Genomic DNA, 17,744 nt, shown 5'->3' with positions numbered 1-17,744 from the left:
CCGTGATGGCTTTTGGACCGAGGCCTGTGCAAATTGGAAACGACTGCCAACACCTAACAGGGCGTTCCCGTGAGCCAGGCGCTGTTCATACAGTAACACGTCTCATCCACAGAGCAACATGCTCACTTGGGGACTATTACTAGCTCCACCCCCCCCAGAGAGGTTACGTAAATTTCTTGAGGTCACAGAGCTGGTGAGCGGCAGGAACTGGATTCAAACCCAGACAGCCCTAGAGCCCACTCTCTTAACCGGAGCCTGGAGGGCCTTGCCTCAGCCAGGTTCCCCATCCTCAGGCCTCCATCACGCAGTCGTGCCCGGACACCAGATACGCCCTGCTCTTCCAGTGATCCGTGCTGTGTAACAAGCATTCCCAATATAATGGCATCAGACGAGAACCATTTTTATCATGCTCAGGGATTCCGTGGGTCAGGAATTGGGACAGGTGGAGCAGGGATGGTTTGAAGCCTCAGCAGGGAAGGCACGAATGGTTTGGGGCTGGGCTCCCCCGGAGGCTTCTTTACACTTAGTGCCTGAGGTGGGATGACTTGGGAGCGGGTTCAGCTGAGACAGCTGAGGGGCACCCGCAAGCCGCTTCTGCACGGCGCTTCTGTGTGACGCTTGGGCTTCTTGTAGCGTGGTGGCTAGGACCTGAGCAGGAGCCCCCCCAGGAAGGACTTTCCCAGGGAGCTGGGCAGGAGCTTGGGGCCTGTTCTGACCCAGCCTTGGCGTCGCACAGCATCAATTCTGCCACAGGCAGCCCAGGTCCCAGGGGATGGAGAAGGAGACTCCGCTTCCTGATGGGAGAGTGCCAAGGTCACGTTGCAGAAGAACGTGAGAGATGCGAGAGAACGCTGGGGCCATCTTTGGAAGACACAGCCTGCCACACGCCTGCCCAGCCCAGGCCTCCCTCCTCCAAAATCTTTTTTGTCCCAATTATAATTCACCCTCTGGTCCCAAGCTACTAACTTCCCACTTCTGTGTCCTTGTTGTCCTTGTGAATGGGAAACCAGCAGTGATGGGTAGCATACGAGCATCTCTTGGTGGACTAGGTTATCTAGGGGAAATGCTGGGAACAAAAGCGAGACCCGATCAGGGAGACCCAACTGCTCCTGACGGCGGCCTCTTGTTTGTGGTGTCCTGGGGTCTTTCCTGAGAGTTGGGTGGCAGAAAGCAACAGTACTACTGGTTCATCAACTCTGACCCAAGTCCATCCTCCAACTTCTGTTGCTTGAGGAGCTTGTTGAGGACACAGTTCCCACCCAGGAGCCCACCCACAGGACCTGGTTGAAACAGTCTGGGATCAGGTAGCATTGGTGGTTTTTTTACAGGGTCCCCGGGGAAGGCCGTTGTGCACCAGAGTCTGAAAACACCTGCATTAGATGAAGACCTCTGTGACCTCTGGGCTAGACCACCTTCCACCTCCAGAAGCCAAGTGGGTACGTGATAGCTTCACTGGCTGCTAGACACAACGTACTCTTTTTAAAGAATCTGGGTGCCCGGGTTGTCACCTGCCCATTGACCAAGGACACATTACTATCTGTGCTGAAAAAACAATGGTGCAGATTCAACTTGTTTCGCTACTGTGTTCCTTTGTGGTGACAAAGAACTGAGATGCAGGCTCACTGTGTGGCTCTAATTCTTTATCGTAACTCAAGAGCAGGGGCCAAGAGCATTTCCCAAAGGACTACTTGCCTTTAAAAATGACCCTCCAGTGGGAGACAGAAGGAGGCTCCCTATAAACTTGCCTTTCCCTGGCCTGGGGCAGTGTGGACAGGGTAACTTCACAAATGATGCTCAAAATGTTTGCCAGGAAACTTTTTTTTTTAATGGGAATGCACAAAAGCTTGAGCCAGTGCTCTGAAATATTTTGCATACTCCTAAAATGCCAACTGGCTGAACCAATCTTTTTCTTTTCCAATTTGGTGTGAAACTCACAAAGGTCAGTTTAAGCAATTTATTCATAAAACCATGCCAAGAGAAGCCCATTGCCCGAGTGGGATTAGGGCAATGACTCCTTCTGTGTACAAACGCGCCATATTGCAAAACTGTGGACTTGTCTCCCAGAGCAAGAAGAATGTCCTCATGTTCCCTTAGAGCTGCTTCCTAGAGGCACTTCAACTTACGTCCCAGGACGGGATCAAAAGAGAGTGAGATGTGTGTTCCTGTGCTAGGGAGGCCTCCTCAGTTTTCTGTATTTTTAAAAAATTTTTACTTAGTTGTGTAGCTGAGCCAGATCTTAGTTGTGGCATGTAGGATCTTTGTTGTGGCACGAGGGATCCTTAGTTGCCGCATGCGAGATCTAGTTCTCCGACCAGGGATCGAACCCAGGCCCCCTGCATTGGGAACTTGGAGTCTTAGCCACTGGACTACCTGGGAAGTCCCAAGGCCACCTCAGTTTTGATTAAGAACCTCAGGTCTTGGTAGCAGCTGTCCCTGGTGGAGTGGCCTTGGGCAAGTTACTTGACCTCTCATCTGTAAAATAAGAGACAATAGTGACCCTTGCCCCCCGGGGTTGCTGCGAGGGTTAGGAGTTAACGCAGGTGAAATAGTCACACATTCCCTGGCACGGAGTGAGCGCTGTGAAGTGCTCAGCATCCCCCCCCCCCCCCCGCTGTGGTGCGATGGTCACGGCCGGGACATGGCTTCCTCAGTGGGATGAGTCTGCGAGCACAGCACCCCAGATTAGTCATAACCCATACGCAGCACTGCTGCAAAGCTCTGCCGGTTTCCACACACACACATGCGCGCACACAGACACAGACACACGCGCACAGACGCAGACGCAGACGCACACGCACACACACACAGACACACGCACGCACACACACAGAGACAGATACAGACACACATGCACACACACACACGCACACACAGACACGCGCACAGACACACACGCACACACAGACACGCGCACAGACACACACGCACACACACAGAGACACACACGCGCACAGACACACACGCACACAGACACAGACACACGCACACAGACACACACGCACACAGACACACACGCACACAGACACACGCGCGCGCACACACGCACACACAGAGACACACACGCACACACAGACACACACACAGAGACACACACAGACACACGCGCACAGACACACACGCACACACAAACACACACACAGAGAGAGACACACATGCGCACAGACACAGACACACACGCACACAGACACACACGCACACAGGCACGCACACACACACACGCCGCCCCTGGTGGCCTCACTCTCACAGGCTTCCACGCACAGTAGGTGCTCAGCCCGTGCTCCTTGGCTCGAGGTAATGTGACTCTGATCGCCTGCGGCAGGAAGGAGCAGCCTTGGAGAGTCGCACCCGGCCTCTAACGCTGAGGACAATGTGAAGCCTCTGGACTCTCGGATTCTTCTAGAAGCTCCTGTAGTCTCAGAAGTGATTTTCTCCTCCTCCTCATCTTCTGCCAGGAAATGATGCTCTTCTCTCGAGGGCAAACTCCAGGCTTCCGGGACTCTCCGTTGGTGTCCGTGCCAAGTTGGAAGTTTGCTCCTTTTGCAGCCCACCCGCCCGGGCTGAGAGACAACGGGGGCTGCACTGCCTCCTGGGGGCTGGAGGTGATTTCATCCCCTGAGATTTTACGGCAGAGACGCTTGTTTTTCTAACTTTGTATTATAAATGTATATATTTTTTAAAATAAATTTATCTATTTGTTTTTGGCCGCGTTGGGTCTCCGTTGCTGCGCAGGGGCTTTCTCTAGTTGCGGCGAGCGGGGGCTACTACTCTTCGTTGCGGTGTGCGGGCTTCTCATTGCGGTGGCTTCTCTTGTTGCAGAGCACGGGCTCTAGGCAGGTGGTTTTCAGTAGTTGTGGCGCGTGGGGTCAGTAGTTGTGGTTCGCGGGCTCTAGAGCGCAGGCTCTGTAGTTGTGGCGCACGGGCTTAGCTGCTCCGTGGCATGTGGGATCTTCCCGGACCAGGGCTCGAACCCGCGTCCCCTGAATTGGCAGGTAGATTCTTAACCACTGCGCCACCAGGGGAGTCCTTATAAATATTTTTCGGATAAGATTTTTATTTTTACTCTAATATATTAACTTATTTTAACTTTTTGTCTTTAGATAATTGCCAGCTTACAGAGGAGTTGCAAGAACAGTACAAAAAATTCCCACACACCCTTCACCTGGATGCACAACCATTATTCACATTTTGCCCAGTTTTCCCACATCACCCCTCTTTTTGTAGATAAATATATATGTAATTTTTCCCTGATCTATTTAAGAGTAGGTTGCAGACATCATGCCCCTTCTCCCCTAAATATCCCCACATATATCTCCTAGAAACAATTACATTCTCTCATGTACCCACAGTGCAGTTATCAGAGTGGGGAAATTCATCACTGATAGAATACTATTCCTAATCACCAAGTGCCCCAATGATGTCTCTACAGCATTTTCCTCCCAGTCCAGGATCCAAACCAGGATCACACATTATATTTAGTTGCCAATTCTCTTTGTTCTCTTTTAATCTGACATCTTTTGTTAGCCTTCTTTTTGTTTTGAATGACAATGGTATTTCTGAAGGACATAAAAGTTGTTCCTGGAGAGTTGTAAGAGATTAGTATAAAAAACTCTCATATACCCTTCACCGAGATGCCCTGAAATTTGGGTTTATCTGAGGTTTCAGATGTATTTTTGGTTAGAATATATACTTAAGGGACCTTCTCAGTGCCTCCCAACTGGAGGCACATGATGTAAATTTTGTCCCTTTACTGATTATGTTGACTTAAGTTTAAGCCTCATTTTTTAATGTGCTTGTTGGCTATTTATACCTATGTCTTTGAGAAAATGTGTATGCAAGTGCTTTGCTCATTTTTAAATTGGGTTGTTTGTCTTCTTGTTGAGTTGTAAGAGTTCTTCATATATTCTGGATACTGGACTCTTCTCTGATATATGGTTTGTAAATATTTTCTCCGATTCTGTGGGTTGTCTTTTCACTTTTTTTTTGATGATGTCGTTTTCATCATGATCAAGTGTAGCTTACCTATGTTTTTCCTTTGTTGCTTGTACATTTGGTGTCATATCTAAGAAACTGTTGTCAAATCCAGTATCATAAAGGTTTTCTTATATGTTTTCTTCTAAGTTTTATAGTTTTAGCCCTTACATATAAATCTTTGGTCCATTTTAAGTTAATTTTTGTATAGGTCTGAGGTAAAGGTCAAAATTCATTCTTTTGCATGTGGCTGTTCCAGTTGCTGAAAAGACATTCTTTCTCCCATTGAATGCTCTTGGCACCCTTGTTGAAAATTATTTGACATATGGGTCTATTTCTGAACTCTATAATTCTATTTTATTGGTCTCTACATTTTTCCTATGCAAGTACCACTGTCTTGATTACCATTGCTTTGAAGTATGTTTTGTAATCAGGAAGTATAAGCCCTCCTACTTTGTTCTGCTTTTACAAGGTTATTTTGGCTATTCTGGATTAGCATTCATTTTGGATGCAAAATAAATGCTGGGATATTTTGACTAGCAAGTGTATTTTGTAATTGTTCAGCTATCTTACTCTTTAAGTGTTTAATTGATATTTGCACCTGTGATTGTGCTCCTTAGTTTATATATATAAACATATTATAGGTAAACAAGCAGACAAATAGATATAGGTAAATAAACAGATAAAAAGAGAATGGATTTGAAATGTGCTTCTTCAGCTTATACATATAAAAATACTAAAGATAGATAGATAGATATAGATGGATAAAAGGAGAGAGAGAATGGATTTGCTATGTGCTTCTGGACCGTGAAACAGAGATATGCACACATGGAGGGGGATCTGCAGGGCTGGAGGATACTTTGACCCAAAGTGCTTGCCTGGCTGAACCGTAATAAATAACAGAGGTCCCAGGGCAGCCCTTGTGGCTTTGACTCCAGTTAGGTAAATTAACTGCAGTCCAAAAATCCCGGAGATTCCGAAAGGCAACGAACCTTGAAATCTGCCTCCCAGGGACCTCCCCCCTCCGTACCCCTTCTGCCTGGGCCTTACGTTTCCTCCTGCACTTCCCAGGCGGGTGCACGCTGGGGCTCTGAGCCTCAGAGGACCCCTCCAGGGGGATTATGGTTGGAGCTCCTGCTCGGCCTGTAGCTCTTCTGCCCCTTGTTTCTCGCCACCCGCATTCAAAGCTGGAAGGGGTAGGGCTGGGTGAGAGGTGCATGGCCTGGATCTCAGGGCTGGGCAGCATCCAGCAGAATAAAGAGGAACGGGGCTCCACTGTTTCCTGTTCCGTGCTGGGGGGCCTACACCTCCTTATGGCTGACGACTTGCTAGAGAGACTGACAGGACTCCACAGTGTGACCTGTACTCAGGGCTGAGATTTATTACAGCAGAGGGCGCAGAGCAGAAGTGGCAGGGAAAGCTAGGTGTTGCTGGAATCCCCAGAAGCCCGGCACAGGCTCCCCGGCCATGCCTCCTCTGCGCCCACTCGGGATGTGCTTTTTCTCCAGCAGAGGACGACGGGGTCACGCGTGGAAGCCCACGCACGTCTCAGGGTCCAGGTGCCAATGGGGGGGGTCGGTCCCATAGAAACATCCTGCTATCAGCCAGCCACAGCAACCAGAACTCAGGACTCCAACCGTGAAACCAGGTGTGCGTTATTAGTCTTGGTGTTTGTGCAAAGCCATCCTGACACGCTGGCAGGACACGGTCCCCCGTGCCAGGTGTACACAGCTTCATCAATCACTGACATCACAGACCTCCCAAGAGCCTTGTTCTCAAGGATGGGCCAAGGATTGGTCATGGCCCCAGGTTGCCTTGGAGACATGCAAAGAACAAGCAACCAGCGGTGGTTGTGCTGTGTCTTTCCGACATTTTAACACTGTCACGTGGTCATCAGCCTACAGTTACAGATGCGTCTAGAGGCTTGGGGCTTGGACAGCCTCAGGAAACCACGGGGCCATTGGCTCCGTCACTGCGTCCCCGGCCAAGGTGAAGTGGGAGAATGTGCTGTAAAACCAGACAGCCTGATTTCAAATCGTGTCACATCTCCAGGCCCACAGTCCTATGCGTCCCATCCAAGGCAATGTTTGTGAAATTGCTACGTTAGGTGACCTTCCACGTAATAAGTTCTTCTTCTGCATAACTGTCACATTTGTCCAGCATCTATCTTTCCTGCTTTGGGCCCTCATAACTGAGAGGATCTGGAAATCCATAATCTGCACTTAAGACTGATTCAAGAAATCAAGCCTCTAGAGGTCATTTGCTGAACTGTTTTTAGAGGATTTAGCTCTGCTAAACTTACCCCCCCTTGGCACTCTCTACGTGTACAAAAATCTCTATTCCTTTTTAAACAAGTTTGTAAACCCAGTGTGTCCCATTTACTGGTAATATTATAGTATTGAAAAGAATTCGTTTACTAGCGGGGGGCATTCGTCAGCAAATATTTGCAGAGCATTTCCAGGAATAATAATCCTTTTTGTTCGGTGATTGTTGACAGGATGCACATTCTGTGCGAGGCACCGGGTCCGAGTAGGAATATAGGAGATACAGTGGATTACAGACTCGGGGGCCCTGCTGGTGGAGATTTCCATCTGTCTGCTAAGTAGGGTGACCAACTGTCCTGGTTTGCAAAGGACTGGGGGTGGGGGGTCCTGGCACGCAGCGTTTTCAGTGCTAACGTTGAGGAAATCCTGGACAAACTAGACAGGTTGGTCACCCTATTTAGCAGACACCTGGTCACCCTATTGCTGAGACAGATACTAAACAATGAACTTCACAGTTAATTACGCTTTTGAATTGTCAGAGCTGTGAGGCATCCAACAGAGGGTTTTGTGTGGTTTTTTTTTTCCAAAGGAAAAGACCGACAGGTTTTATTTCATACAAACTAAAGCCTCCCTAAAACGAAATAAATCATAAATAAAGTTAAAATTGCAACATAGTGCTGGGAAAAAATTTGCACCTTACATTACTGACAAAGATTACTATCCAGAATACATACAGAGTTCCTAAAGTCAAGTTTTTAAAAAAAAGTGAAAATAATGGGCAGGATATAAGGAGGCAAGTCACAAAGGTCTACATAAATGTATATAAATGCAAACTAAACGGAATTGTTTTTTGTAAGTCTGACAAGAATGACAGTGACAGTATCAAGCCTTGGCAACCAACAGAGGGCTTCACACAGCGTGGAGCTGCCCCACCAAAGCCACCGCCTCCCGTGTCCCCACAGAACCAGCCCCTGGGACAGACCCTGCCTTTCGGAGCCACCAGAGTCTGGGACCCCAAGGCCGATGCTGTGCAAGTCAAGGCCAGAGCCTCAGGGTATCAAAGCCGGGTGATCATCGAGAACAACCCCCGCCCCAGCTCTCTCCGCCGAGGCCACTGCCGCCATGAGGGCAGCCCGGGCTCACACCAAAGCAGAGCACGTCCCAGCAGAGCGCCCTCCACCACCCAGAGCGGAAAGCGCCTCCCAGGAGGGGTGTCTGGCTGCCCTGTGCTCTGCAGCCTCGGCCAGCCTCCTGCTCCAGAGGCAGAGAAATTAAGGACCAGGATCTTGTATGAGGCTCTCTCTTCCCTGGGGCGTGTTCCTTCCCGGGCTTCCAGGCCCCTTGAACAGGCCCTCACAGGGCTGGGTGCCAGGTGAGCCTGACCCTCCCCCCCTGCCCCAGCCCTGGGCACTTTATACTCTTCTGCAAACGGACTTGTCTGCTTTATAAGCAGACGAAAAAAGTTTTACTTCAAATGAACAGAGAAGACATTCTTATTTACCCAAAATATGCACCAGTTTCCTTTTTCTACTGTGGACGTAGCCACCGAGTAGAAATATTGCTGTTGTCTAACCAGATCATTCTGTCTTGAATTATTCACCGATTTTAAGATGAGCTAGGGAATAAAATTAAGATGAGTTTGGGAAATAAAATCTGGACTTCCTTTTCTTCTTTTTTTGTCACCTGGGGTTGCGTCCTGGCTGACTTTCCCTGACGCAGGCCATGCTGAGCTGTGCAATCTGCTTTCCACGCCTCCACAGCTGTGCTAACCCCTACGCCCTGCTTACACCGGCTTTTCCTCCTAATCCCCAAGTGTAGGATGGAAAACACTGGCTCTTCTGATTGCATTAGGCCGGCAGACTGTTTTTGCAAATCACCTAGACAGTCTCTTGAAGGTGCCTGTAAAATGAATGCTGTTCAACATGTTTGTTTAAGGACCCACGAGGAAGAGCCTGGAGTTGCGTCTGGTCCATCGAGTTCCATATATGGCAACAGAAAGGCGGCAATGGCCCTGAGGAACACTGCGATGTAGCCAACATAGGCCTTGGAACTCCTCTATTTCATTCACTCAATAATCATGTGAGATGTAGTGGGCGCCTGGCCTTTTGCCACCGGTTGGCGATGCGGAAAGGATGAAATATGGTCTTTACATTAGCGAACGCTTTGGGCTGAATGTAAAAGAAACCTGAGGGAAGGCTTATGTCATCCAGGGAAGGCATAGGGCCTCCGAGGTGTCTGGGACTAAGCTGACTCTCTCCAGGGTTTATCTCAGCCTCTGACTTCACTTTCTCCTACGCCAAGGCAGGCTCTTCCTCCAGCAAGGATGCTGGGTGCTCACCACCAGAAGGTGACTGCATCTGTTGCTCCCTCCCAAGTTCACGAATCTCAGGGAAGGGCTCTGATTGGCCCAGCTGGGGTCGGGTGCCCAATTCCAACCAATCAGTGGTGGTCATGTGGGTGGGGTCTGTAAGATCATGGCACCTGGGGGTTACAGTGGAGAGAAAGCACACATCCCAGAAGAAGGTTGGATGCTACCCTCAGCAGACCAAGAGCAATGCCCACCACAGCCCTGCTCCAGGAACCTCTCAGCCTACCTCGGGAGAGAGTTGGATGCAACGTGAGGGGTGCCATGACAGCCACGTGCACAAGGCCCTCTGTTAATGGGAAGCATGAGTGCTTCTCTCTCCCAAGTGGCTACCCAGAAGGTTTCATCCAGGATTTGACCGCCCAGCTGAGTAGTGAAGAGGGATGAAGAGCTGGTCCTCCAAGAGGAGCCTGGGGAAGTGGGGGACTAGCTTGTAGGAAGATTTGGTGTGTGTGAGAGGGGTGGGATGGGGGCTACTGAAGACCATGTTATCCTGGTCAAGCACCCATCCCTTCTCCAGAATATTCCGGACATGAACACCTCCAAGCCTGCGGAGCTAACCCTCTACTATGCAGGGGAAAAACCAGGTGAAATTCAAATAAGTCTGTAGCTTAGTTAATAGTCTTGTACCAAGGTTGATTTCCTTGGGGTTGGGCACTGTACCATAGTATGTAAACTCACGACATTATGTGAAGTAGTGAAGGGTATTATTTTTTGCAAATTTCGCTGTCTAAAATTATTTTGAAATAAAATGTTAAAAATATCCATGGGAATGTAGATTTCTTGGCACAAATAATGAAACAAATCAGAAAATATGTTACCTGTGTGTATCCAGCTCCTTCACCTCACAGTCCCATGCAGAGGGACCCAACCGATTATTGATACCAACTCAGGTGTTTACAGCATAATTCAGCATTTACTGTGCATCTGTTGTATATTGAGGACTCTGATGGCTTTCTTGAGGAACTGCTACATAAGCATTATCCTTGCAGACAACCAAATAATCAGGTACTCTTTCTGAGCCTCGGTTTCTCCTTCTTACAAATGGGAACGAAGCCTTTTTTTTTTTAGAAATTTATTTATTTTTTATTTATTTTTGGCTGCATTGGGTCTTCATTGCTGTGCATGGGCTTTCTCTAGTTGCGGCGAGCAGGGGCTACTCTTTGTTGTGGTGTGCAGGCTTCTCATTTTGGTGGCTTCTTGCAGAGCACGGGCTCTAGGCGTGCAGGCTTCAGTAGTTGTGGCACGTGGGCTCGGTAGTTGTGGCACGCAGGCTCCAGAGCACAGGCTCAGTGGTTGTGATGCATGGGCTTAGTTGCTCCATGGCATGTGGGATCTTCCCGGACCAGGGCTCGAACCCATGTCCCGTGCACTGGCAGGCGGATTCTTAACCACTCTGCCACCAGGGAAGTCCCTGAAGCTATTTTTTAAACTAATGAACTAAGCTGTCAATGGGAGATTGTTGTTAAGTAGGTCTATTGACTCAAGTATCAGCTCTGCTACTATTGGTATGTTCCATTTTGCACATGTTTTTCACTTCTGTGACTGTTTTCTTATCTGAAAAATGAGGATGTCACCAATAATCTATTTTTCACCAAGAAAGATAAAGCTTAGCAGAGTGTTTGATTCTGCCCTGAAATTCAAGTCGGTGATCCTTTCCTTTGTTTTTAGAGGGGGCATTCTGTACCTCTTTAGGTTTGCTTGTCTAATTGTTGCCTCCCCACTCTCACTCCCCACTGAAATACAAGCTTAATGGAAACAGAGAGTCTGTCTGTCTTGTTTGTTGCTGTAGCACCTGTGCCTAGAACAGTGCCTGGCACTCAGTAAATAGATGTTGACTGACTGAATGAGCATCTCTCGGCCATTAAGTCCTTGTATTGGTCTGATTCCTTATAGCTCTGGAGTGTTGTGTCAGAATTTATAAACTCCTGCGTTGGAGGAATGCATTATGGAGATTTTTTTATTAATATATTTTTAATACTCAAATCCTATTAGTGTAGTGGCTAAGAGGTAAAAAAAAAAAAAGTTGCTTTTTGTGTGTGTGTGTCAAACACAACCAGCTATAAAGCAGGAGCTACAGGGGTCCAAGGCCAAACAAGGGTGTGAAAATTGGAAGAAGCGAAAGTATCTTCAGACAGATATTCCATTACAGATTGAATGACTAAGATAGCCCAATATAATAACAATGGGAGGTTAACTGCTGCTTTTTTTTTAAACCTATTTACAATTAAAATCCTCTATCCTGGGTAGTTATACACGAATGCCTTGTTAAGCAGTATAAGACCTCAGTAGAAATTGAGCAATACATTGCTAGAGCAGAATAAAGGCGCTTGAAATAGATCCATGGAGAAAGGATGTATTGTTCAATGAATGGCATTGGGGCAATTAGGTAAGTGTTGGGAAAAGAAATGAACCTAGATCCTGATATGACACCGTATTATGGTTTGAATTGTGTTTCCTAAAAACATACCTTGAAGTCCTAACTCCTGGAACTTGTGAGTGCGATCTTATTTGGGAATAGTGTCTCTGCAGATGTTATCAAGTTAAGATGAGATCACTAGGGTGAGCTCTAATCCAAGAGGACCAATGTCCTTGTAAGAAGAGAAGAGACACAGACAGAAACACACAGGAAGATGGAGGCAAAGATTGGGGTGATGGTCTACAAGCCAAGGGAGGCCAAGGATTGCCCACAATGCGGGAGCTGGGAAAGCGGCGTGGAATAGATTCTCCCCCAGAGCCTTCAGAAAAAGCACAGCCCTGTCGACCAAGCCCTTGAGTCACCCTCCTAGCATCCAGAACTGTGAAAGAATAAATTTGTTACTGTTTTGAGCCAACCAGTTTGTGGTAATTTATTACAGCAGCCCTAGGAAATTAACATCATATACACTAAAATATTCCAAAAGGTCAAATATTTTAAGTGTTTAAAAATAAAGCATGAGAAGAAATGATGGAGAGTGAATAGTGCAGGGAGAAGAAAGCCCTTCTCAACCTACCACTAAAGTCTAAAATTATGAAAGAAAAGATTGACCAACTGACTACCTAAAAATTATATATTTCCATGTAGTTCACCCAAAACAAGTTAAAACAAAACTATTTTCAACGTGTGACAAAAAGCTAATATGCACAATGCATCGGGGCTCCTATAAAGAAAAAATATAAATGACCCATCATATACATAAATAATTAACTAACTAAGCAAAGTACAGAAGAAATCCAGGTGGCAATGAAATGCGTAGAGAGTTGACCTGATTCACTGATAATCAAACAAATTAAAATTAGGATAAAAACATATAATTTTTCCCAGATCATAACGGCAAAAATGAATCAGATTGATAACCTCTGGCACTGACGGTACTAAATCTCCCAGCCAGAGGGGTTCAGGGATGCTGGCTGTGCAGTAAAGCAGCGGTCCCCAACATTTTTGGCACCAGGTTCCGGTTTCGCGGAAGACACCTTTTCCACGGACGCAGGGAGGAGAGGGTGTCCAGGGGGAAGTGCGAGCGACGGGGAACGGGCACATGAAGCTTCACTTGCTCGTCCGCCGCTCACCTCCGGCTGGGCAGCCCCGTTCCTGACAGGCTGCGGACCGGTAATGGTCCACGGCCCCGGGGCTGGGGAGCCCTGCAGGAAAGGAGTGACTCAGCAGACCCGGCTTGCCCAAACCCTGCACGTGGTTCCTGCTTGGCTCCTGGGAGATGACCTCTGGGCCCTCAGAATATCCTTCCCAATAACAGCGCCTTGGTACGTCGGAGGCCCTGGGCCCTGCCAAATGATTTGTGCTAACGGCGAGCCTTACGGTGAACACCTGTTATTTTATGCCTGAGGCTGTGGGCTATGCTGTTATCAGTTTAACCTCTGGTGGGCTGGAGTTTGAGGAGCTGGGTCAGTCATGGAGCACAGCATGCCTACGTGACTGACCCCAATAAAAACCCAAGACCCCAAGGCTCAGGTGAGCTTCTCTGGTTGACAACGCTTGGTGAGCGTTGTCACACTTCATTGCTGGGGGAATTAAGCACCGTGCATGTAAATCCAAGGGACAGGATGGCTGGAAGCTCGTCCCTGCTCTCTCCTGGATTCTGTCCTATGTGCCTTTTCCCTTTGCTGATTTTAATCTGTGTTTTCACTGTAGTAAGCCACAAGCATAAATACAATAGCTTTTCTTAGTCCTGTGAGTCCTTCTAGAGAATACTGAACCTAAGGGTGGACTTGGGGACTACCCCCAACGCAGTGGCCCCTTTGGAAGAAGCTGGCAACTGAGACTGCACAGCACTTTACACAGGAATTATCCGTATGAAAGAACGGAGGGGGAAGGGCGGAGCGGGGGCTTGTTAGCAGCATGCAGGGGCCACAGCCTTCCACTGCACTCCTGTCTAGAGCCCTCCCGGGTGGAAGAGAGGCACGGACCATGCCTGGCCTGGCAGCGAGCCCCTGGACATCAGGCACAGCACCCACCTCCCGGAGCTCTAGCCCCAGCCCAGGGTGAGGCAGAGGCTGATTTGGTAAAGAAAGCAGCAGTGCCACGAGTGAAGTTTTCTTGGTTCCTAAAGGCCTGAACTGGTGAAAGATGTGCTCCAGCCATACATGCTGCTTTAAATGCATGTGCCACGTAGCATGCGATGGAGTTTGGACATTTTACCCAAAAGACAGCCCCAAAGCCTTTGGGAGCCACCTGGAAGTTGTTTTCCTCTCATTATGGACTGAATTGTGTGCCCCCAAAATTCATGTGTTGAAGCCCTAAAACCAATGGGACTGCATTTGAAGATGGGGCCTTTAAGGAAGTAATTCAGATTAAATGAGGTCATAAAGATGGGGCCCTAATCCAACATGACTAAAATCTTTTTAAGAAGGCGAAGAGACACCAGGGATACACATGCACGGAGGAAAGGTCACCTGAGGACACAGAGAGAAGGTGGCCATCTGCAAGTGAAGGAGAGAGTCCTTCGGAGAAACCAACCCTGCCAACACCTTGACCTTGGACTTCCAGCCTCCAGACTGTGCGAAGTAAATTTCTGTTGTTTAAACTCCCCAGTCTGTGGTATTTAGTTTGCCCGAGCAAACTAAAATGCCTCCTGCAATGGATAGAAAGACAGTTCCCAACTATCACTTGGGCCCATAGCCTCATTCTCTGTTCTCCCCCTGCTCCCTGAGGATCTAGGGAACTGCCTTTGCGGCAACGCTGCCCATAGGATGTGAGAAGCCATCTGCATCCAGACACGGGGCCTCCTGTCGCACAGGCTTCTCAACAGGGAGTGAGGCCGTGGGAAGAGCTCTTTGCACTCAGGCTCTGCTCCCATCTGACGGTAGATGAGGCTGAGGCGGGGGGACAGTCACAGCCAGAACGGGGGTGTCACGCCCAGTGTGCAGTCAGGGAGAGCTGATTCCCCTGCAACCTCAGCCCAGCCTGGGCCCCTCTGACCTGCCCACTCCCCTCAGAGACAAGTGTGTCCACTGACACCCCACATTCTGGGGACTCTGGACCCCAAACCCACCCACGAGCGCTGGAGCTCCAGTTCTGCTGCAGCTGAGTCCAGCGGGGCACTTGGGCTAGGAGCAAACCTGCTCCGGCTGGGGTGGGGAGAAGATGGGGGTCCAGGGTCCAGCACCTTGGAGCATCCCTTCCCTGGGATGCAGGCTCAGGGTGCATGCAGGAGGGTCCTTGATTTCTCCTCCTCTGACCCAGCCTCTGCCCCCACCTGCCCTGAGGACCAGAGTGTAATCTTTGCGGTGATACTCTTTCCAGGTCAACTGGGGAGGCAGCCCTCTCAAGACAGGAGCACCGGGCTTCCCTGGTGGCGCAGTGGTTAAGAGTCCGCCTGCCAATGCAGAGGACACGGGTTCGAGCCCTAGTCTGGGAGGATCCCACATGCCATGGAGCAGCTAAGTCCATGCGCCACAACTACTAAGCCTGTGCTCTGGAGCCCGTGAGCCACAACTACTGAGCCCGTGTGCCACAACTACTAAAGTGCCTAGAGGCTGTGCTCCACAACAAGAGAAACCACAACAATGAGAAGCACGCAGACCACAACAAAGTGTAGCCCCCACTCGCCACAGCTAGAGAAAGCCTGTGTGCAGCCAAAAAAATAATAATAATAATAATAACCCCCCCAAAAAAGACAGGAGTGCCCACTGGCTGTTTCCACGGTTACAACAGGCAGCGGAAGAAAGTTCTCTAACAAGTTAGCTCTGACCTTATTATTTTTATTATTATATAATTGCATATGTTATTAAAGTTATCGTTTTATCCCATGTTCATTTCACACCCAGTATGTGTCGGGCACTGTGCAAGGGGTAAATGATTGCGTTTTGTTGATGAAATCAAAACAAGTCGTGGTGTCTGTAAAAACAACTATGCTAAAAAACGGCATGAGTACCTTATGTCACTAAGATGATGTAGAGGGCTTCCCCGGTGGCGCAGTGGTTGAGAGTCCGCCTGCCGATGCAGGGCACATGGGTTCGTGCCCCGGTCCGGGAAGATCCCACGTGCGGCGGAGCGGCTGGGCCCATGAGCCACGGCCGCTGAGCCTGCGCGTCCGGAGGCTGTGCTCCGCAATGGGAGAGGCCACAACCCACGTACCGCAAAAAAAAAAAAAAAAAAAAAAGATGATGTAGAAAGATTGTTCGGTACAAGCCTATGTTGGACCAGGGCCAGGAGGGGCCAGTCTGAGTGGAAGCATCTCTCTGGGCGAGGCTTCTTCGCGACCGCCACCAGTAACCGTGGATGAAGCATTTCCACTCCAACTTAATACACCCTGCTTTTGCGTTCAGAGCAAATGTCCCAGCGCCCCCAGGGTGGTGTGATGCTACCCTCTGCTGCTCTCTGTCACAGATTCTGAGAAACAAAGATGTAATTGCCTCTTGCAGTTTGGTCTAATGACTTGTCTGACTCCCGTGGAGGGACTCAACTCTCCTGTCCCCTGGAGGGGCAGGGGGTGGCCATGTGGGCGGGAGGCGGGGCCTTCTGCAGCTGCGTTGGTATCACAAGCTTTTTCTTAGAGGCAGTGTGGATTTCAGGTGATGGGTACGGAGTAGGGCCGGGGGTTCCTGGGTCTCTAATCTTTCAAAGCCTGTAATAAAGCGTTTATTGGCAACCATGCTCATCATTATCTTTCCTTCTGGGAGTCACTGCTGAGTCTTCCCCTAAGGGGCAGAAGGGAGGCCCCCTCCTCCCAATTCTCCATCAGGTTCCTCTGATGATGAGAAGTCAGGTTTCCCAACAGGGCGGCAGGGACCCTCTGCCCTCTTGCCCCAGCAGCCGAAGTTTCAAATGCCTCACGGAGAGGGAGGTCTAACCTCACACCTCCAGGGCCCTCTGAGAGCGGCTTTCTGGCAGTTTCTAGCCAGTATCTCACACTGCCTTCCACCAGCTTGTCCATCTGACTATATTTAAGGATCCCTTAAAGCATTTAGAACAAAATTAACAGTAAGGAGATTAAAATTTGTTCATTACCACGTGCAAACCACTGTATCAGGCATTTTTATGTACAGCAACTCATTCGGGCAAGGTACTTGGCCTGTCTGTGCCGCAGTTTCCTTGTCTGTACCAACAGCCCTCACGGTACCAGCACTTAATCAGAGGACTGTTGTAAAGAAGGGCTGAGGTTACGCACATAAGATGCTCAGAGCAAGGCCTGGGACAGGAAGCACTCAATAAACGTGAGCAGTTATTTCATTCACCTCCTCTTCCTCATCAAGGTAGTCATTTGGCCCATTTTACAGATGAGAAGATGGAGGCTCAGGGAAATGAAGTAACCCTCACAAGCACCTCCTGGTGGGGGACTGGTCCTGCCACAGTTCAAACCAGGCCAGGCTCTTCCTCCACATCACGCCACCCCTCCTGCCGGGCCGCACAAAGCATTTCTAAAGCCCACAAAATCATTATTACATCCCTGGTGTGTGTTTTCATCATCTACTTTCAAATTCTTCTACACAGACCCCAGGCTTTCAAATGGTTTTGACTGCAACACCTGGTAAGAAACGTTTTACATCACGACCTGGAATGGATATGTACAGAAGTTTCCTGAAACAATGCGTTCTTGTACTATGTTCTACGCACCCTAGTATTTTCCTATTCGGTTCTATTTCGTTCCATTTTTAAGGGCTGGTTTCAACTTGGCCTTGCGTGGCAGTTTGAAGTCCGCCAGCAAGGC

At 48.9% G+C, this 17,744-nt stretch overlaps 1 long non-coding RNA gene across 1 annotated transcript in view; it reads right to left on the bottom strand.

Annotated features, from left to right (window-relative positions):
• LOC136793970 (uncharacterized) overlaps positions 1–16,071 on the bottom strand; it is a 40,003-nt gene extending 23,932 nt beyond the window's left edge. The window contains exon 1 of the long non-coding RNA XR_010840080.1: positions 15,969–16,071. This is a non-coding gene — a long non-coding RNA (uncharacterized lncRNA). The remainder of the gene's footprint in view (positions 1–15,968) is intronic.
• Positions 16,072–17,744: the final 1,673 nt, after the last annotated feature.

Source organism: Kogia breviceps, chromosome 4, assembly GCF_026419965.1.
Source record: "Kogia breviceps isolate mKogBre1 chromosome 4, mKogBre1 haplotype 1, whole genome shotgun sequence".
Taxonomy (NCBI): Eukaryota; Metazoa; Chordata; class Mammalia; order Artiodactyla; family Physeteridae; genus Kogia; species Kogia breviceps.
The sequence above is the reverse complement of the archived record's forward strand: the minus strand, read 5'-3'. Positions and strand labels throughout refer to the sequence as shown.